Genomic DNA, 22,587 nt, shown 5'->3' with positions numbered 1-22,587 from the left:
TTACCGGTTGAAGACCGAAGAACGACGAAGAACAAACGACAAACGACAATGAACACTTGAAAATCTTCCCGAAATCACCTACGTAATCGTTACGAAAGCGCCTCGGCTTGGATGTTCTTCACGGAAACAATTTTTCTCACTAATTTTAAGTGATTCTCAGATACCAAGAGGGTTAAACATTTTTGTTCTTCCCTCCTTCCCATATTTATAGGAAAAGGAAGGAGATGCTTGCCACCCAGCTCGCCCAGGCGAGCTAGGTTGCTTCGTCCAGAAGCAACCGCCTTCTGGAGGAACATCCTGGATGGCCCAAGTGGGCCTGGTTTGCTATTTGGACCCCCATTTTTACTAAATACACCCTCTTGCTCTTTTTTGGTGATTGTTTTTCCGTAACGAAGCTTGTTTTCTTTTCGTAATGTTACGAAACCTTACAGATCACGTAATCATCCCCCTTTCGTTTCCGGGATGTTACGGAACTTTACGGATTATGCACTAACACTTCCTTTTAATTTCCGACATGTCACAGAACGTGCTACAATGCCTTCTTTAACTTCCGGCATGTCACGGAATTTCACGAATTGCCTAATGATGGGTGCCAAGTACCTCGAAGTGGTCAAATGAGGGTCGCATCCCAACAACGGATGGTCCCCGGATGAAATTAGGGTATGACAACTATCATTGTAATCATTTCTCTTTCTACCATGGGGGGCACCACTTGTGCTACCAGGTCCCTCCACCTTTGGGCATACTTCTTAAAGGACTCGTGCTCCCTCTTGCTTATATTTTGCAATTGGATTTTGTCATGAGCCATGTCGGTATTGTATTGGTACTGCCTAGTGAAGGCAATAATCAAGTCCTTCCATGAGTGGATCCTAGATGCCTCCAAATTGGTATACTAGGTGACCGCTGCTCCGGCCAAACTCTCTTGGAAGAAATGCATTAACAACTTCTCGTCCCTGGAGTATGCCCCCATCTTTCAACAGTACATTTTTAGGTGATTCATGGGGAAAGTAGTCCCCTTGTACTTATCAAAATCTGGTACCTTGAACTTCGGGGGAATGACAACATCAGGCACCAAGCACAACTCTACCATGTCAATGAATGGGTAATCACCAAACCATTCGATGGCCCTTAGCCTCTCTTCGATGAGGTCCCATTTCTCCCTTCCTTCCACTGGCAGAGGCAATCTGCCCACGAAGAAGTGTTGAGGTTGCAACGGGCGGTGTTGAGGAGCCCCCGCAGCGTTGGGCTAAGGCATACCACTACACGTCGGTCCCTTAGTGGCGAACGTAATGTACGGTTCAAAGTCAACTTGAGCATGACCTCGAGGGTCTTCACGGTTTTCCCCCATAGGCTGAGGTTGCTGGCCTTCAAAAGGAACAAGAACAACGCAGTTAGCATTCTCTTTGGGCATGGGCACTGCATTGGGCAGTGTGTAGTTGGGGGGTAAGCCATAGGGGTAAGCATTCCTATTATGCCCCATGTGTGGACAACCTGTGCTGCCTAGCACTTCTTCTTCTTGATCCACGATCGAGGCCGTACCCAAATCAAATAAACATTAAAATGCAGTAACTAGGAAGTGATCCTAGGTTGTTTCTCAACGAGCAATGACTGACCAAATGTTCATAATATGCTTCGTTATAACAGTAACAATTGGGGGGGTGTTTGTTTTATGAATTAAAGAACAAGCAGAATGTAATACGAAATTAATAGTATTAAAAACATGTTGTTTCCTCTGATTCATAAGCCATTCTCTTATCCTAGGTTATGAGGATTTCACCCCTAGCAGTTAACCACTTAATCCAACCCTAATTTAATTTACTAAGCGAAAATCAATTTAGGGTAGTCAATATGTGATTAAGCAACACATACACCAATTAAGCCCTTGTTCATTAAGCATGAACGTAATTTAAGCACAGTTGCAATTAATCAAACACAAAGTGTGCATAGATTAACAGAACGCATGTGGGTTAATTGGTGAAAAGAAAACCGATAGGAGAGCAACATTAAAAACAGAACCTCAAAGAGAGTTATGCTTCATCCTCAGAGGGAAAAAACACTATAAATTTAGCCTTCCATCAGTTCAACAAAAGTAGAAAACATAAAATGAAACTAGAAGCATAAACGTAAATGAAGCGAAAGGTAGAAAACGTAAATGAAGCTAAAGGCAGAAGAAGGAATAGAAACGAAATTGCAATTGAAAGCCGAAAATGGAAAATGCATTCACGTGAACAGTAATACAAAGCTAAAAAACGTAAAACCCTAAAACTCCATGCACTCAGCTTAGGTATTCTCTTATGAATAATAGAATCCCCTTTACACGAATCCCAAGGCTGCTATTTATAAGGGTCACTCAAAGTCACTGGGCCCTATTACATTATTTTGGCCTAAAACGAAATAAAAATAACTGAACGCAATAAAAAATGATATTAGACGAAATCTAATAAAATTGTCTGCTCTCTTCAAGTCCAATCTGGCTCAACCCAATTGATAAAATTGAATAATAAATTTAACAATTAGAGTAAATCAATCCATCATGTACGGGATCAGTTGGTTCACTTGGTTTATGGCGAATGGATGGGTAGGATCTGCCTTGGCGGCGGCGCTAGTGGCAGCAACTACGACCGAATTGCTTTCCATCATTCGCTTCAATCTTAACATGGCCTCCATCATGGAGGCCATTTGATCCTTCAAGGCCTCCGTATTGGCCTTCATTTGCTCTTGCACCTCTTTTATCTCAGCCATGATTCTAGTTTTTAAATGGGTTTGATAGGGGTGCTTTAAAGCGTGTTTAGTTATGGTGTTTACTGCTAAAAGAACATAATGCAGTGAGTAATGTGACAAAGAACTAAACATGAATGCACGATAAAGATAAGTTGTCGAAGTATTGGACTTGCGCAGAATTTTTAGCAAAGACATAGGATTGATCCAAACTCATTTTCATTAAGGAACAAAATTTTTCATCTTGTCAAAATCAAAGTGAAAATGCAAACGCCTTAGCGGCTCCTAATTATGTGGGCCATCAAATCAATCATATGCTGACAATAATCGAGGAGCCCATGAACTTCCTCGGGAGCCGAGTACACATTCGCCATCACCTTGACTTTGGCTAATAGCCTTGGAAGCTCTTGGCTCCCATTCAAAGTGAAAGCGAACCTATCCATCCACATTATAGCTTCTTTGTGTAATGAATTGATCACTCTCTCCCTTGCTTCCCTTTTCACTTGCAGGACCGATACTTTAGCATGCTCGTCCTCTAATCTTTGCTCATGGCCAGTAGCTAGACTCAACTTTTCTTTGTACTGGTCAATGATAGCCCACATGTTTCTCTTCTGTCCTACTCAACTATTCGGACAAGCTTCTCTTTGACCTTTGACAAGCCTTTAACTTGTCCTCTAATATCATACCTTCGACTCTGGACTAGTCCCTCTTAGCCCTTTGGAGCTTGAGTTCGCTATTGCTGCCCCATAAAGCCCCTCGGAACTTGTTTCGGCCCCATTCCTCTTTTCGGGCCCTCTTTGTTTCTCGTTCCAATGTTGTGGCTGTAGTTGTGTTGACATCCCTCAGCTCGTCACATTCCTTTCTGACTCTGATGGCTGCCGTCTTGAACTTTTCCTTGACTACTTGCGTTCTTTCCAGTTCCACTTTTAAGGCTTGCACCTCTTCGCTTTCCTCAGGGACCTCAGTCTCTTCCTCACTTGAAACCCCTAGCTTTGGGAACCAAGTTATCTCTTGCGTCTGAGCCTTCAGCCACATGTGATAGCCACCAATGATCCCATTGCTGCTTCCTCTAAGCTTCTTGTCCTTTCTTTGCACCGCATTCCATGCTTTTTGGACACTTTGAAGCATTCTTGAATTGGGGTCACCAAAGCTGTTAGTCGATGAATACAACTAACTTTTGTGTAAGAAATATGTGCAAATTGTATCTAACTCCTCCCATTTATGGTCATTTTGTAGTGTTGTAATTACTTTTTGTTAAATATAGGCAATAAGTCTTAGTACTCCCATTTTGTGCATTTAATAATCATTCCCTTTCAATTTCAGGTAAATTAGGCAAGTTTGTGAAGTGCTGATTTTGATCTGCTCGCTAAGCCAATCTGTCGGCTTAGCGAGCCATCCGTTGAGCACACCATTCTTGCGACTGAGCACGAGGAAGAATATGGAAGAAGGATGAGTTATACATGCAAGCTGAGCAAGAGCTCATCCCGCTAAGCGCACCTCTTGCATCCATCCGCTAGGCGAGAAGACGCGCGCTAAGCCGAAATTCACTTACGTGCGCTAAGCGAGCCAGAGTCGCACTAAGCGCGAGAGCACCAACGGGACCACCTATTTAAGCATGAAATCAGAAATGGAGAGGGAGTTTGGGCTTTTCCTTAAGCTTCTGCATTTTTAGAGATTTCCAGAGAGAAAGGTCCAAGTTCCAGAGAGTTTTTGGAGCTTTTGTTGTGCGAATACTGGCAGAGAATTGAGCTTGAAGAGGAAGCCATCCTGAGAGCAAGAGATGAGTTTGTGAGTTGTTGTGAGGTTCTAGAGGTGGAGGAGACATCCCCACTACTTGTATTTCTTCAATCCTTCATTTTTCTCTTCTCTTTGTTGTAAAGGAACCTTCCCAGATATGGAGAGCTAAATCCTCTGTTGGTTCTTCCTTGTAGGTACTTGATGTAAATACCTTTATATCTATTTAATGATGTTTTATGTGCTCTCTGTGCTATCAATACATCATTTTAGTATGCTTTTGCCTTGATCACGTAGATGCATGCTTTGTTAGGATCATTCAATGGTGGGAACTGGTCTGATTCTTAGAACTTGATAGGACAGGGCTAGTTTATCGTATTATCACAAGGGATCAGGGTACAGTAACCTAGTTGTTTGTATGTTTGTCTTAATGTGGTTATAGTCAAGTTTAGTCCAACAAGAGGGATCTGAGGACGATGCTTGATCAGGATTAGGCTAGACTATCATGAGGGATCAAGGTTTAGCATTTCAGGAGACACCATAGAACACATGAGCATTGTTAAGTAGAGAGTATTCTTACAACATCAGGCACCTAATAGGAAGACCAACACATTGTCTAGTTGTCTTTACACATCATTACTCACGTGATTTTCCTTTTTAATAGTTAGTTTAGATACCTGTTCATAGTCCACACATATATTTTCATACAAGACACCTATTCATTGAATATAGCTTTACCAAGTAACACAAGTTCCCCGAGAGTTCGATACTCGGTTCTTACCACTTTATACTACTTGCGCGATCTGGTGCACTTGCTAGGTTCGATCAGAAGCCTCAGGTCATGAAAGGCGTAATACTCTCTTCTGACGGTGCTCCTCTCATGGGATAGCCAAGTTGTCTTATGGCAAGTACAAGATTATAATTGATGCAACCCCTCGTTCCCATCAAGGGGATGTTCGGGAACCCTTCACATGAGGACAAAACTCCGACCCCTCTTTCCTTCCATCGGGGGAACCAATTAACGGATGCCCCTACCATACTAGCCAAGAGCTGCTCCCAATTTGCTTTCCCTTTCTCAGAACACATCTGGTGACCTTGTAGGGGATAGGCGGGTCTACTTTCATGGCGGAAAATGTGAGAAACCATCCATACATAAATAGCGGGTGTGCCACAGACAATCCTTGTTCCGCTCTTGCATCTCCGATAAAATGTGTCATAGGCATCGGCCAACATCGTAACAACCAGACCTTCCTTTTTGTGGTGATAAGCAAGGAAAGTGTCGATCGCCGCTAGATCTACTAGCCCATCCACATTTGGAAAGAGGATGACTTTGAACACCAATAGCGCTAAAGCATCAATGAATGAGGCCCATTCTCCTTGATCTGCCAAGGCTTTCGCTTTCTCTTCCAAGTGCTTCCTTGGTATCCCAACCACACCATTTCTATTTTGTTTTACTCGATCCAATTCTTGCGTCGAGATTTTGACAACTTTGGCTATCCTCGCCATGGAGGGGTATAACCCAGAAAACAAATATGGTTTCCTTCCTCCTAGAGGGCATCCCAAGATCCCTTCAAATTCTTCTATGGTTGGTACTAACTAAAAATCCCCAAACGTGAAACACCTTAACAGCTGGTCGTAATATTGAATGAGGGATGCAATGGATTCAACAGACACTTATATCATAGCCAAATCCTAGATCTTTCCATATGTCTTGCAGAAAGCTTGACATTGGAGTTGATCCATCCACTGCGCTAACTCTTGCAAACTGGAAACTTCTAAGCTTTTGATTTTGACGTGATAGAACCTTTTTCTTAGACAAGGGTGCTTGATTCGATCCCATGTTTTTTTAGAATGAAAAACTCTATTGATCGATACTTCGACACCCTATCATGGAGGAAATATGATGAATACATGAGAGAATGCTTATGCCATGCATTTTACAGACACAAGAGCCCGGAAGATCATGTCTTCTTACTCACGAACATTGGGCATCATGGTTCATTCGCATTCATTACCATGGCGCCCCATGCATGCATTTAAGAAGGTGGTGCGGACCTTCTGACTTCCCGTGACAACATAACGAGACCAATGTAATGCATGAGTGACAACATAGTATGGGTATGCATGCATGAGAGCACGTGGTTGATAGCATGAAAAGAAACATACGGTCAAACAAGCATGGTAACGCAATCAAATAATGCCAAAATGACATAACAACATAGCAAGCACAGGAAAGACGCACACAAACATGACATACAAAGATATGCATGGCAACAACACGTAGCATGTTTGCTTTGTGCCCCTATTTTAGGAACCTAATGGGAGGGACTAAAAGTTCACTATTTAGTGATAATTCCCAACAACATAGCAAGCACAGGAAAGACGCAAACAAACATGACATACAAAGATATGCATGGCAACAACACGTAGCGTGTTTGCTTTGTGCCCCTATTTTAGGAACCTAATGGGAGGGACTAAAAGTTCACTATTTAGTGATAATTCCCAAGGTGGTTGCACATAACTTTCAAAGGTTTCTAGAGATATCATCCCCTTTGATATCAAACATTGTGCCGGTAGGGACTACCAGCAAAAACGTATCATCAAAGAGAAAAACTCTATATGAGATTTCACTTTCATCAAGCAAGTCGAAGACTTAGCATGACCACAGATTCACCTCCACTTTCTATGTTCCCATGGACCCGGGTATAGGGCCCTTAATAACTCACTGTGTGTGCAAAAAGTGTAGGTGTCGTGTGTGCATCAAATGAACAAATATTTATCAATCCATGTATTAAATAAACAACTACACAAAATACAAAAGCATCAAAGGAGTTACATGAATACAAGAACATAAAAGAAAGTAAAGAGAAACAAACAAAAGAGAAAGTCATGATAAAAAAAATGGACACAGATTAAATGGCTTAACTCTCTAAAAAAAGTCCAAGTGGAGTCGCCAACTGTCGCAACCTACTCACGGGTGCGTCTTCCAAGGAAGGAAAACATGCAGAGTCGCCACCAACATTTATTTGAGGGAAACGTTAGAAAAACCAAAAGGGGTCTACGAATTTAAAGGATAAAAGGTTTGGGAGTTGTTTATGTGCGGGGAAGGTAATAGCACCCCACACGTTCGCCTCAAGGGACGACAGCCTTTAATCAAATGTGCAAAATCATGACTTCAATTCTTGTTTATTTTTCCCTTTTTATGTATTTTACTTTTTGGGGTTGACAAGAGCGTGGCTCTGGCTCCTATGTATCCTCAATTGCGATGAGGAACTTAGACCTACGTAGTTCTTTGAAAGAAAGAAAGTTATGTGTAGGGTTGATTTTAGACTTTTGAAAGGTTCATTTTAACCGATAAAAATAAAAGAGACCGTTAAGGCGTTGGACCTTTGAACGGATTTCAAGTGATTTTCTTGTGGATAAATGCTTGATTTGTGTGTTGATTTTAGCTTTGGTTTCACTTGGTTACCTTCAAACTCATTAAAAGAGGACTTGCAAAGTAAATGACCGGTTGAAACTTTATTTTTCAATGATTAACCGAGGTTATGACACAAACGATCGGTTGAATTTTTAGTTTACATTGATTAAGTGAGATTATGGCACATTTAATCGGTGGAAACTCGATTTACTATGATAAAAATGAGATTACAGCACAATTAATCGGTCTAAACTCACTTTACACAAGGAAATGAGATCACTATTGGTAGAAGAATGAAAATAAAGATGCGAAAAGCAAGAGTGGACCCCTAAGGGTTCATAGAATGAATTCACAACTTCAAAAATAGAAACTAACCGATTGATGAACGAAGAATGATGAAGAATGGACGAAGAACGATCACAAAATTGATCACGGAAACGTTACGGAAGTGCCTCGGCCTTGTTTTTTCTTCTTCTTTCTCTTTCTTCTCAATAATTTTAGTGAAAACCTCTCAATCTAAGAAGCTAGACCCTTCTCCTCAGCCCCCTAACACCTATTTATAGGAAATGAGGGGAGGAGGTTGCACAGCAGCTCGCCCAAGCGAGCTCATGTCGCCCAGGCGAGCTGGTTACTTTAACCCTAAGCTTTCTGGTGGCATGGGCGAGCCAGGGTCCTGAAAAAGTCACCAAATGACCATTTTGCCCTCCCTTTTGGTTATTTTCTGCATTCTTTTCTGAAACATCGAAAAACCTTACGGATTGTGCGGCAATTGGTGTTAAGCAGCTCAATTTGGCAGGCAAGAACCCAAATGTTTGCAAATGATTGTCCCCAGACGAAATTTGGGTATGACAACATACTTGGAAATCACAAGGTGGAACTTCTTTAGTTTTGTGAGCATTGCGTCTATGGGAAACAATATTAAACGAAGTTTCCAAAGGTTGTGAACACAACAAAGGCCATGTTAGACTACGTCCATTCTGACTATTGGGGGCCTTTGAGAGTTCCATCACTAGGAGGGGCAAGGTATTTCATCTCCATCATTGATGATTACTCTAAGATGACATGGGTAATCATGATGAAGCAAAAATTTGCAGCTTTCAAATTTTTCAAGCATCAAACGATTCTTATGAACAATCATACAAGAAAGATAGTAAAGTGTCTTAGAACTGACTATGGCTTGAGATTTTGTAAAGATGAAGGCATATCAAGATAGCACATTGTACCCTATACTCCACAACAAAACAAAGTAGTTGAAAGAACGAACAAGACCATGTTTGAAAGGGCTAAATGCATATTATTCAATTCAGGATTGAATAGGAGTTTCTAGGCTAAGGTAGTCAGCACAACATGCTATCTCGTGAATTTCTCACTATCCACTACCATAGACTTCAAGACCCCTATTTAGGTATGGTCTAACAAACCAGTTGAATACTCAATGATGAAGGTGTCTGGATGTCCGACATACTCTCACGTAAGTGAAGGTAAGTTAGAGCCCTTTGCCAAGAAGGGATTCTTTATGGGCTATGGAGATGGAGTCAAAGGAATCCAAGTCTGGTCCCCATCTAAAAGAAAGATTATTCTGAGTAGAGATATCATTTTTGACGAACTTTCTATGCCGCATTCTAAATCTGATGAAGATTTAGGCAAGGTTATGGATGTCACTAAGTAGGTGGAGTTTAAGAGCTCCATAATCAGAAACATTAGTGATAAAAAGTAGTTTGACACACCTGATGAAACTAATTAGGATCTTCAAATGCACCCTCAACATCATAATTCAACACCAGTTGAGGGGACTGACTGGACAGGTTAAAACTATCCGAACAGCCCAAAACCATAACATTTAGAATGTCACAAAAATCAAAGTTCCTGAAAGATATGACTTTGATATAATGTCTTATGTACTACAAGTAGTAAAAGAAATTTATTCATTCGAACCAACCACTTATCAGGAAGAAATTTCTTGTTCTGAAGCTGAGGAGTGGATGATGGCTATGAATGAAGAAATTGAATCCCCTCAAAAGAACCATACTTAGGTGCAAGTGGATCTTTAAGATGAAATCTGGATCATCCATTGAAGATGTCATATGTTTTAAAGTATGTTTGGTAGCTAAGGGCTACTATCTGAAGGAATGACTGGACTATAATGAGATATCCTCTCTAGTAGTTGGACATACCTCCATGCGTATTTTGCTGGCCCTAGTGGAAACTCTGGACATGGAGTTAGAGCAATTCAATGTCCAAACTACCTTTCTCAAGGAAGACTAGAGCAACACATTCTGATGCAACAATTGAAGGTTTTGTGGTGGAAGAAAAGGAAAATTATGTCTATAGATTGAAAAGGTCTCTTTATGGGATGAATTAATCACCAAGGCAGTGGTGCAAGAGATCTGATGAATTCATTGTCATTCATTGGTACCTTAAAAGTCCTTATGACTCATGTGTATATAATAGCAAGGTGGACGATGATTCCCACATCTATCTAGTACTCAATGTGACAACATGCTCATAGAATCTCAAAATTTGTTGGCAATTCAGAAGCTGAAGTCATTTGAGATGAAGGACATGGGAACTGCTGAAAAGATTCTTGGCATGGAGATCAAGAGGGATTGAGTCCAGAAGAATCTTTTTCTATGTCAAAAGGAATACATTTTGGGATGTCATTTGCAAAACTAGTATGTACTTCTCTGAATGAGTCCATTTGTCTATCTAAACTCAATACTACTTTTCATACCATAATTTCATCCGGGGACAATTGTTCGTCAACATACGGACTTTGGCTGGCCAATTTAAGATGCTTAACACTCATCGCCACGTAATCCGTAAAGTTTCGCGATGTTTTGGAAAGAAATCAGCCAAAAACACAAAATGAGGAGGGGTTGCAATCATCAAAATAAGGGGTGTAACTAGCATTAGGCCCATCTAGGCCCATCTAGAACATTCTGAAAGGGGGTGCACTCATCAAACTGGGGGGTGTAACAAGCATTGGCCCCATCTGGGCCCATCTAAAACATTCTGGAGCAGGGTTGCACTCATCATACTAGTGGGTGTAAGTAGCATCAAGCCCATCTAGAACATTCTGGAGGGGGTGCACTCATCAAACTAGGGGTGTAACTAGCATTGGGCCATCTGGGCCAATATAGAACATTCTGGAGGGGGGTGAACTGATCAATTGGGGGGTGCACTCAAGAAACTTCATCAGGAAGCAACCCTATTTTTTTTGCTATAAATAGGGGAGGGGGCTGAGTTTAAGGGGTTCAACATTTTTTGCACTGAGTTTTCACTTGGAATTAGTGAGGAGAAGAAGAAAGAAGGAGAAAATCCAAGCCAAGGTGCTTCCGTAACGCTTCCGAGACGTTTCCGTGATCGATTCCGTGGACGTTCTTCATTGTTCTTCGTTCTTTCTTCATTTTTCTTCGATCTTCAACTGGTTAGTTTTTGATTTTGAAGCTTTCAATTCATTCTATGCACCCTTAGGGGTCCATTCTTGCATTGTATGTTTTCATCTTCATTCTTCTACTTTCGGTATTTCTTTTCTTCGTTTTAAGCGAGTTTCGACCGATCAATTAATCCATAATCTCACTTAATCGATGTTTAAATGAATTTCAACCTATCGTTTGTGTTGTAATCTCGTTTAATCCCCCTTAAAATAAAATCCAGCCGACTATTCATGTCGTAACCTCAGTTAAAAACCAAAAAATAATAAAATAAAAAAATATCTGGAAATAAAAATAAAATAATAAAACATCTGAAAATAAAAATAAAATAATAAAATATCTGAAAAAGTAATAAAATGACTTTTAAAGAATCAAAAGATCATTTAAAGGTCCAACGCCTTAAAATGACTTTTGTTCGATTAAAATCAATCATGCGAAAAAAGATAAAAACAATTTAACCAATGTTTAGTTTGAAAGAACTACGTAGGTCTGATTTCTTCATCACACCCGAGGATACCTAGGAGCGAGGGAAACACCACTTGTCGACCACAAAAAAGTAAAAAACATAAAAAAGGCAAGAAAAACTTAAAAACATAAAAAGGGAAAATATATAACTTTGAAGTCATGTTTTGCACACTTGGTTGAAGGTTGTCGTCCCTTGTGACAGGCGTGTGGGGTGCTAATACCTTCCCCGTGCGTAAACAACTCCCGAACCCTTATTTTCAAAATATACAGACCATCGTCTTTTTGGTTTTTCCGACGTTTTCCTCGAATTAACATTGGTGGTGACTCCACGCATGTTCCTTTGATGCAAGACACACCCTTGGCCCACACGAGAGGCCTTTTTCGCGCCTCCACCGGATGGCAGGTCGCGACAGTTGACAACTCCACTGGGGACTGTTTTTTAGAGAGTTAGGCCTTCTAACCTTGTGCAATATCATGACTTCCCTTTTGTCGGTTTCCCTTTTATTCTCTTATGTTTTTGTATATAACTCTTTGATGCTTTAGTGTGTTTTTTAAAATGTATGCATGAGATAGATATTGTCGCAACCTACCCTTCGGCGGGAGGGCGACGCGAGGGCTCACGAGTGAGTCTTCCAAGGGAGGAAGGCGCGCGCAGTCACCACCAGCGTTTTTTCGAGGAAAACGTTGGAAAAACCAGAAAGGTGTGGTTTACGAACTTTAATCGTGAAAGGTTCGGGAGTTGTTTTTACGCACGGGGAAGGTATTATGATGTAAGCTCCATTTGAGCTTGTAGGCCTAGGATCTTCTTCATCAATGGATTCATTTGCTTCTTGGAAGATGAATGGCAAAGGAATGGAGAAAGGAAGAGAGAGAGGAGATGCCACTTCAAGGAGAAGATGAGTCTAGAAGAAGCTTACCACCATAGGAGGCCATGGATAAGAGCTTGGAGGAAGAAGGAGATGAGTGAAGGGAGAGGGAGAGAAGAGCACGAAATTTTGTGCTCTAAATGAGCTCTGAAATCTGAAGTTTAATATTCAAATGATCAAAGTTCAAAAAAATGCACACATATGACCTCTATTTATAGCCTAAGTGTCACACAAATTTGGAGGGAAATTTGAATTTCAATTAAAATTTCACTTGAATTTGAAATTGAATTTGTGGAGCCAAACTTTGGAGCCAAAATTTCACTAATTATGATTAGTGAATTTTAGTTATGGTTCAGCCCACTAATCCAAGATCAATTCCAAGATTCTCCACTAAGTGTGCTTAGGTGCCGTGAGGCATGTAAAACATTAAGGACATGCACAAAGTGTGACTATATGTTGTGGCAATGGGGTGTAGTAAGAAAATGCTCACCTCCCCCTCTAAAATTTAATTGGATTGGGCTTCTACCAATTCAATTAAATTTATTTCCAACCACACACATCAAATATTCACTTAGTGCATATGAAATTACAAAACTACCCCTAATACAAAAACTAGTCTAGGTGCCCTAAAATACAAGGGCTGAAAAATCCTATATTTCTAGGGTACCCTACCTACATTATGGAGCCCTAAATACAAGACCCAAAATTAATGAAACCTTAATCTAATATGTACAAAGATAAGTGGGCTCATACTTAGTCCATGGGCCCGAAATCTACCCTAAGGCTCATGAGAACCCTAGGACCTTCTCTTACATCTTTGGTCCAATCTTCTTGGAGTCTTCTATCCAATGCCCTTGGGGGTAGGATTGCATCATTCCCTCCCCCTTGAAAAGGATTTGACCTCAAATCCAGAGGCTCTTGAAACTCATTAATTTTTTCCTCAACACCTGTAAAAAGAATAAAAACATATGTATTAGTGATGTTGGGTATGTTAGAGTACGGTAAGGACTGGAAACCCCTTTCCCGTCCATCTTCCCATAAGAGAATATAGTTCCTCAACAACTCAATGAGTGGTGCTACAAGTATAGAAAAATATGGGACAAACCTTTTGTAAAAGTTTATTAAGATATTGAAGCCTCAAATTTCCCTTATACTTGGTGGAGTAGGCCACTTAGGAATGACCTTTATTCTCTTAGGGTCCATGGGAAGCCCTTGATCACTATTTAAAAAGTTAAGGAAGTAATGGAATAAAACATACCTTTTTCTTTATTTTCATGTTGATTATTCCTAAAAACAATTACGACAAACCTAAGGTGTCCCACATGAGCACCTAGGTTTTCATTGTAACAAAAAATAAGAACAAACCTACCTAATGAGTCCCTGTGTACACAAATCATGAAGATTTTGGGTGCATGAGTGATTTTACAAAAGATTGTTGCACCACTCAACACATTCATCATACCACCTATCATAGGGATTTGGTGCCTAATAATACCTATTTTAGGCACCAACAAAGAACAAGGATTTAAGCTCTTGCGAACCAAGCCCTCATCCAACAACTCCTTTACTTGAGGAATAACCTCAAGCTCAAGAGGTATGGCGGTGCTAAGGGATGTTTCCCTTGATAGGAGAAGGTAGAAAGATTGTTTAAGAAGGAGTGCTATTTTAATATCACCTTTTGTTGCAAAATGATTTTCCTTCTTTACAATCTTCTTGGAAGAATCCTTTTCCTTCCCCTTGGCCTTTGAAGACAAGGCCTTACTATCCTTCTTTTTCGTTTGCTTTTCTAGTTTTTCTTCCTCATCCCTCTTATCTTTCATAGTTAGTTGATCTTTGGCCACCTGTGAAGGTGTTTGAGGATGCAGCACAAATTTAGTGCCAAGATGGGTGAGGGTAATTTCATTAGTTAGGCGATTGTAAATGATCTTCCTATCAAATTGCCATGGCCTTCCTAAAAGAATATGTACTGCCTCCATGGGAACTATATCACAATTAACTTCATCCATATATGTCCCAATAGAGAAAGGTACCTTCACTTGTTGGTTAACTATCATTTCCCCTTGCTCATTGAGCCATTGAAGTTTATAAGGTTTTTGGGTGGGGAATAATAGTTAGGTTCAACTTGGAAACTAATCTTGTGCTACAAAAATTGCAACAAGATCCACTATCAACAATGAGAGAACAAGTTTTATCTAAAATTTTGCATCTTGTATTGAAATTCTGATACTGAGGACGGATGTCGTACAGGATGTCACGACATCGCGCTTCAGAACATGCAGATTGTATATGACAGTATGAACAGATTAAACAAGTAAATAACACAAGAGAATTGTTAACCCAGTTCGGTGCAACGTCACCTACATCTGGGGGCTACCAAGCCAGGGAGGAAATCCACTAAAATAGTATTAGTTCGAAGATCTAACAGCCACTGTATACAACCTTCTCACCTAACCACTACCCATGCAACTTCTACCTAAGAGCCACTCTTAGATATGAGAACCCCTCTCACTCCCTCTCAATCACTCACCCGTGTTTACAAACAAATCAAAGACACACCAGAGATTGCTCTCTGAACAATAGAGATCAACTCTGCACACTCAGGTCCAACACTTGATGTTAGGGTAACATCAAGGTGGCTCACAAAACACTCAAGTCACAAAACTCACAAAATAACTCTTCAATCTCTGACTTGATTAAAAACCCGTGCAGCCTTCATGTTTATATAGCAGTGTACGTATCTGGGCTGCAACAACTTGCGCTGGATAAGCTTATCATTCTCCTGAAAAATCTGCACTTAAAGATCTAAAAGATAAAGTTTTATCTTTTAGTTTTTATCTTCAATCTCTAATCCCTGAACGAAACTATTCAAGTTTGTAATTCAATCTTTAATTATCTTTTAATTCGTTCCTAAAGATAGAGCTCCTAATCTGTTGCTGACTGCACATTAATCTGTTAAAGATATAACAGATTTATGTGTCCAGTATTTTCGGGCAGGATGTCCTGGACATTGTATCCGACATCGTGGATCCTGCAGCTTCAATTCTTCATTTGACATTTTATCTTGCCTTGTGCATTGTGCAGCCCAATCTGATTCCTTGACATAATGTTAGACATCATGTGCAGCAACTCCAGCTTTCCTTCATTGTCTAAGTGCTTATGTTTTAACAAAATTTTAGCCAATCTTTTAAAACTAAGTAAAGCTAAGCACTAACAATCTCCCCCTTTGGCAAATTTTGTCTAAAACATACTTAGACACTTCCTGAGCAGGTACGAGCAGTCATGCAAGTGGGATCAGCAACTTTCATTATCAGAGTAATCAAGCACAGCAGTATCTGTAGTGGTGACAGCAAAATTCTGCAAGTTGCAAATCTACAAGTCTTTTCCAGGATGTCAAGACATCTCACGTGACATCAGCTTTCTGCTCCCCCTGTCTCCATGCTCTTACTGCTGTGAAGTGAATATTCTTCTATCAGCTACTAGTTTCAGTAGCTTACATCAATCATCATCAGCAGCAGCAGTATAAATACTACTCCCCCTCAAAATCATATAAATACTACTCCCCCTCAAAATCATAAATCATGCATAATATCCTACTAATCATGCATAATATAATATCCTACTACTCCCCCTTTTTAGACAGAATTTGGCAAAAGTAGAATGCATGAAATTAATGTGCAAAGGGACATGCCCCAATAGCTAGTAAGAGTAAAAAGCAAAAATAAAGGTCTGATGGTCATGGGGTGGCATCAGAATCATCATCATCTGATTCTGTATCCTCTGCTGCATCTTCTTCCTCAGCTGCTTCTCCATCATCAACGCCATTGTCTGAGAGTCTTTTGATCAGGCGTTCCAGCTCCATTTTCTTCTCTGTGTTGGCTTTGATGGTTGCCTCCAGCACCATGCATGTGTCCTTGAGTTCAGCAATCAAATCATCCTTGGACACAGCACCTGAAGCAGCAGCTTTCCCTGATGTCGAGACAATGTCTGGGACATGTGTCCCCTCAAACAGTTTGTAATGCAGGGATAGAGGAGATTCTCTCTTCTTCACAGAGTCAATGTTGTTTAAAATATTGGGATGTTGACTCAACATAATGCCACACAATACAGTTGGGAAGGCAATGGGTAATTTGACAGCAAAAGATTCTGAATGCTTAATAGTTTGATCAAAAATATAGTTTCCAAAATTAAATTTGGACTTGGTTCCAACAGCATACAGAAATTTACCCAAACCTGTGGCAACAGTGGAAGTATGATTGGTGGGTACCCAGTTGGCAGTGCCAATCCTATGCAGGATTGCATACTTCACACTTAGCTTCCCTGCAGAAAGCTTCCCTTTCTTTGGCCAATGCTGGACTTGCTTGGCAGTGATTTCCTTGGCAATTTGATGCTCAGAAACAGCAATATCCACCACTCCTTCAGTTGGTCTGCCCAGGTACTTGTTGATTACAGCAGGGGAGAATCTAATACATTTTCCTCTGACAAACACTTTCTGATACTCATCATTCTTTCTGTTTGTTATGTCAGAGGGAATGTTGACAATGAATTCCCTGACTAGACTTTCATAACAATCTCCCAACTTGGTGACAGTTTTCAGCAGTCCAGCAGCCTTGATGAGGTCCATGATCTCCTTGCAATCCAAGGCATCTCTCCCCAGTTCTCTTTCTAAAGCAAGTCTGCGTTGATATACAAATTTCCACCTTTCAACATTGCCAATGGAGTGGAATGAAATGTTGTCCAATGGGGCATCAGGGACATTTCCAGGCACCTTTTTCCCTGATTTCTTGGCTCTCTTGATGTCGGGAACATCTAGTTCGACATCATCATCAGAATCAGATGAGGAAATTTCTTTCCTCTTCTTGGAAGGGATTGCAACTTTGCTCCATCTGGATGTGGTAGGAGTGATTGGTGTGCTCTTCTTCTGTGCAGTAGTTTTGATTCGTCCAGACCTAGTAATGGGGGTTTTTCCCTTTCTGCTTTGTAATCTTTCTGCAATGCCAGGTGCCAACTTTTTGGCAATGGGTTCCTCATCAGATTCTACTTCTTCTAGGTCAATGAAGTCACCTGGAGCAGGTTCTGGTGCCCTTGGTGCAGGGGTCTCCTCTGTGACTTGATCCTCTTCCTCTGTTGATTTCTCTTCACTGGATGAAGAGAGGACTTCAGCATTTGGGGTGGAAGATGTTGGGACATCTTTATCAGCATCAGGGACAGAAGCATTTTTCAAAATGCTATTCACAAAACTGCGGATCTTCTTATCCATCTCAGTGTCTTCTTCCCTAGGGCTTGTTGCAAAGCTAGGGTTTTCAGAAATCTTCACTCCCTGTTGTCTTTTAGGGACCAGTTTCTCAGGAACAGGGCCTGGACCAGGAATCATTTGTATGGATTGGATATTGAGTGCAGGTTGTTCCTGGTTTGATGGAGTTTTGGAGGATGATGGAGATGATGGTACAGAGGGTGAAACAGGGGATGAGGTTTCTTTTGGTGAGGTAGCCATGGAGAAGCAGAGCTTTGGGAGTGGTTTCGTGAATATCTGAGAAGTGTTGGGGAATGCTGATGCAAACGAGATTGCCACGAAAATGTAAGTTTGAATGAGGAATGTAGGAGAACGTGTGAAACGGAGGTTGAATTTGTTTTGGCCCAGTAGTGAACGTGCTATTAATGTTGAGTGAGAAGTTTGAGCACGTTCAGATAGAAGTAACTGCTATAACTCCTCTAGCAGACAAATGCCCAGCTTGCCCCTCAGTTTTTCAAACTGATTTGCATCCAATGCCTTTGTGAAAATATCTGCTACTTGTTCCTCAATGGCAACATGCTCCAGTGTGATAACTTTATCATCAACAAGATCTCTAATATAGTGATGTCTAATGTCAATGTGCTTGGTTCTGCTGTGTTGAACAGGATTTTTAGAAATATTAATAGCACTCATGTTGTCACAGTACAATGTCATGACATCTTGTTCGACATTGTACTCCTTCAGCATCTGCTTCATCCAAACTAGTTGTGAACAGCTGCTTCCTGCTGCAATATACTCTGCTTCTGCAGTAGATAGGGACACACAGTTCTGCTTCTTGCTGAACCATGAAATAAGATTGTTTCCCAAATAGAAACATCCACCAGAAGTGCTTTTTCTGTCATCTGCACTTCCAGCCCAATCAGCATCACAATATCCAATCAGCATTGAATCTGAACAATGACAGTACATAATCCCATAGTCACTGGTGCCATTTACATATTTCAGAATTCTCTTTACTTGATTCAAGTGACTTATCTTGGGATTGGCTTGATATCTTGCACAAACACCTACTGCAAAGGTGATGTCAGGTCTGCTTGCTGTTAAATATAGTAAGCTCCCAATCATGCTTCTGTACAGACTTTGATCAACACTGGTGCCAGCTTCATCCTTTGACAGCTTCAAGTGAGTAGGTGCAGGTGTTCTTTTATGGCTGGCATTTTCCATCCCAAACTTCTTGACAATGTTCTTTGCATACTTGCTTTGTGAGAGGAATATGGAGTCTTCCATCTGCTTCACTTGGAGTCCCAGAAAATAAGTCAGCTCTCCAACAAGACTCATCTCAAATTCAGATTGCATCTGTTGGACAAAATGTCGAAGCATCTCATTCGACATCCCTCCAAACACAATGTCATCAACATATATCTGTGCTATCATCAAGTTTTCAGCATCTTGTTTGACAAAGAGAGTCTTGTCAATTCCTCCCTTCCTATACCCTTGCTGAGTAAGGAACTCTGTTAGCCTTTCATACCAAGCTCTTGGAGCTTGCTTCAATCCATAGAGAGCCTTCTTGAGCCTGTATACATGATCTGGATGAGTTGGATCTACAAATCCCTTTGGCTGCTCCACATAGACTTCTTCATTCAGGTATCCATTCAGAAACGCGCTCTTCACATCCATCTGGTACAGCTTGAATTTGAGGATGCAAGCTACACCAAGTAACAATCTGATGGACTCAAGTCTAGCAACAGGGGCGAAAGTTTCATCAAAGTCTACACCTTCAATCTGAGTGTAGCCTTGAGCAACAAGTCTGGCCTTGTTTCTGGTTATAACACCTTCTTCATTGGTTTTGTTCTTGAAGATCCACTTGGTGCCAATCACATCAGTTCCCTCGGGTCTAGGAACTAGCTCCCAAACTTCATTCCTTTTGAATTGCTCCAATTCTTCTTGCATAGCATTGATCCAGAACTCATCAGTCAGTGCCTCTTTCACATTCTTTGGCTCAGTTTTGGAGACAAAGCATGAATTGGAGACAATCTCAATCTCCCTTGATCTTGTAGTGACTCCTCTGTTTGGATCTCCTATAATCAGCTCCTTGGGGTGCATCTTCTGGATTCTAATGGAGGGACTCTTGTCAGGTTGATTGATGTTTGGTTCATCTGTAGCAGAATCAGAGTTTTCTGCATTTTCTGCATTTTCTGCACTTTTAGCTGTATCTGCTACATTGTCTCCCGATGTTCTGACATCGTCTTCGACATCCTTCTTTCTTGCTGGAGTTAGATCATCAACAACCACATTGATGGATTCCATCACAGTTCTGGTTTTGGAATTGAATACTCTATATGCTCTGCTGTTTGTAGAGTATCCCAAGAATATTCCTGCATCACTCTTGGGATCCATCTTTCTCCTTTGCTCTCTATCTGCCAAAATGTAACATGGACTTCCAAAGATGTGGAAGTGCTTGACTGTTGGCTTCCTCCCTTTCCAGATTTCATACAGTGTGGTTGGAGTCCCTCTTCTAAGTGTGACTCTGTTGTGGATATAGCATGCTGTGTTCATGGCTTCAGCCCAGAGATTATAGGGAAGTTCTTTGGCATGAAGCATGACCCTAGCAGCTTCTTGCAAAGTCCTGTTTTTCCTTTCAACTATGCCATTTTGTTGTGGTGTGATGGCTGCAGAGAACTCATGAGTGATGCCTTCAGATGTGCAGAATTCAGTAAACTTGCTGTTTTCAAACTCTCTGCCATGGTCACTCCTAATTCTCTTGATGACACAGTCTTTTTCTCTTTGAAGTCTTAGACTCAACTCTTTGAATACTTCAAAGGTGTCTGATTTCTCTCTGATAAAGTTGACCCAGGTAAATCTGGAGAAATCATCCACAACAACATAGGCATACCTCTTTCCTCCAAGGCTTTCAACTTGCATAGGCCCCATCAAGTCCATGTGAAGTAGTTCCAGCACCCTGGAAGTGGTCTGATGTTGAAGCTTCTGGTGGGACATCTTGACTTGCTTTCCAATCTGACATTCACCACAGATTCTGCCTTCTTCTATTTTCAGATTGGGAATGCCTCTAACAGCACCTTTGTCAATGATTTTCTTCATGCCTCTTAAGTGCAGATGTCCAAATCTTTGATGCCATATTTTGACTTCATCTTCTTTGGAGGATAGACATGTGGAGGAGTAACTGGTTTCTTGAGGTGTCCATAGGTAACAGTTGTCCTTTGATCTGCTGCCCTTCATTAGAACTTCACTCTTCTCATTTGTCACCAAGCATTCTGACTTTGTGAAGTTTACATTGAATCCTTCATCACACAACTGACTGATGCTGATCAAGTTTGCAGTCAGTCCCATCACCAGCAGTACTTTGTTCAGATTAGGAAGTCCATCATGGACTAGCTTTCCCATTCCAGTGATCTTTCCTTTAGAGCCATCTCCAAATGTCACATAGCTAGTGGAGCAAGGTTCAATGTTCACCAGGAATTCTTTAACTCCTGTCAGGTGTCTGGAACAGCCGCTATCTAGGTACCAATCTTCCTTAGCTGATGCTCTAAGTGAAGTATGAACAACAAGACTAACAATCTTGTGTTTTGGAACCCACATCATCTTCCTTCCGCTGCTGCTACTTTGAGTTCCATGATGTGGATGGCCATGTAGATGATAGCAAAAGGGCTTTATGTGACCATACTTGCCACAGTAGTGACACCTCCACTTCTTTCTTTTGCTCTTTTTCTGTTGCGTTCCATGATGTCGAGACCGATGTTGTGACATCGTGGCTCCAGTGCTGTTTTTGGCAGGAACAAATTCTGTCATGGTTGTTCTGCCAGCAGATTTATGATTAAATCCAAGTCCTCTCTGGTTTCCAACATTCTTCCCAAGCTGTAGCACCTCATCAAGCATATCTGAGCCTTTATTCAGCATCTTTATTGATTTTGTCATGTTTTCCAGTTTAGAGTTCAGAAAACCAATTTCTCCTTTAAGCTCAGAGATCTCCTCTTCATGTGCCTCCTTCTCAGCCTCCAGATTTGCAATGATCTTCTTCAGTTGAGCTTCTTGCTGAAGAATCTTCTCACTTTTGATGCATAGTTCTCTATAGGATATAGCAAGCTCATCAAAAGTGATTTCAATATCAATATCACTTGAATCTTCATCAGATTCAAATCTCCCAGTGAGTGCATTCACATCTCTGTCAGAATCACTTTCTTGTTCACTCTCTGTATCATCAGACCAACATACAGAAAGTCCTTTCCTCTGCTTCTTGAGATGGGTGGGACATTCAGCTTTGATGTGTCCATAGCCTTCACACCCATGGCATTGAATTCCTTTGCTGTGACTGGGCTTTTCATCTGACTTCTTCTGGTATTCACTACCTTTCCTGATGTCGAAAGGGATGTTCCGGACATGTGGTTTCTGCCTCCTGTCCATTCTTTTCAGCACTTTGTTGAACTGTTTTCCAAGGAGCACAACTGCGTTAGTCAGACCTTCATCAGTATCCAGGTCATACTCATCTTCTTCTCCTTCATCATTGGACACGAACGCCAGGTTCTTGCTCTTCTTTTCAGTCCTATCCGAGAGTCCTAGCTCAAAGGTTTGAAGGGAACCAATGAGTTCATCTACTCTCATGTTGCAAATGTCTTGGGCCTCCTCTATTGCAGTGACTTTCATGTCAAATCTCTTAGGCAAAGATCTGAGGATCTTTCTCACCAGCTTTTCATCTGTCATCCTTTC

Source organism: Glycine max, chromosome 2 (assembly GCF_000004515.6).
Source record: "Glycine max cultivar Williams 82 chromosome 2, Glycine_max_v4.0, whole genome shotgun sequence".
NCBI lineage: Eukaryota > Viridiplantae > Streptophyta > Magnoliopsida > Fabales > Fabaceae > Glycine > Glycine max.
This window is presented reverse-complemented; position numbering follows the sequence as displayed.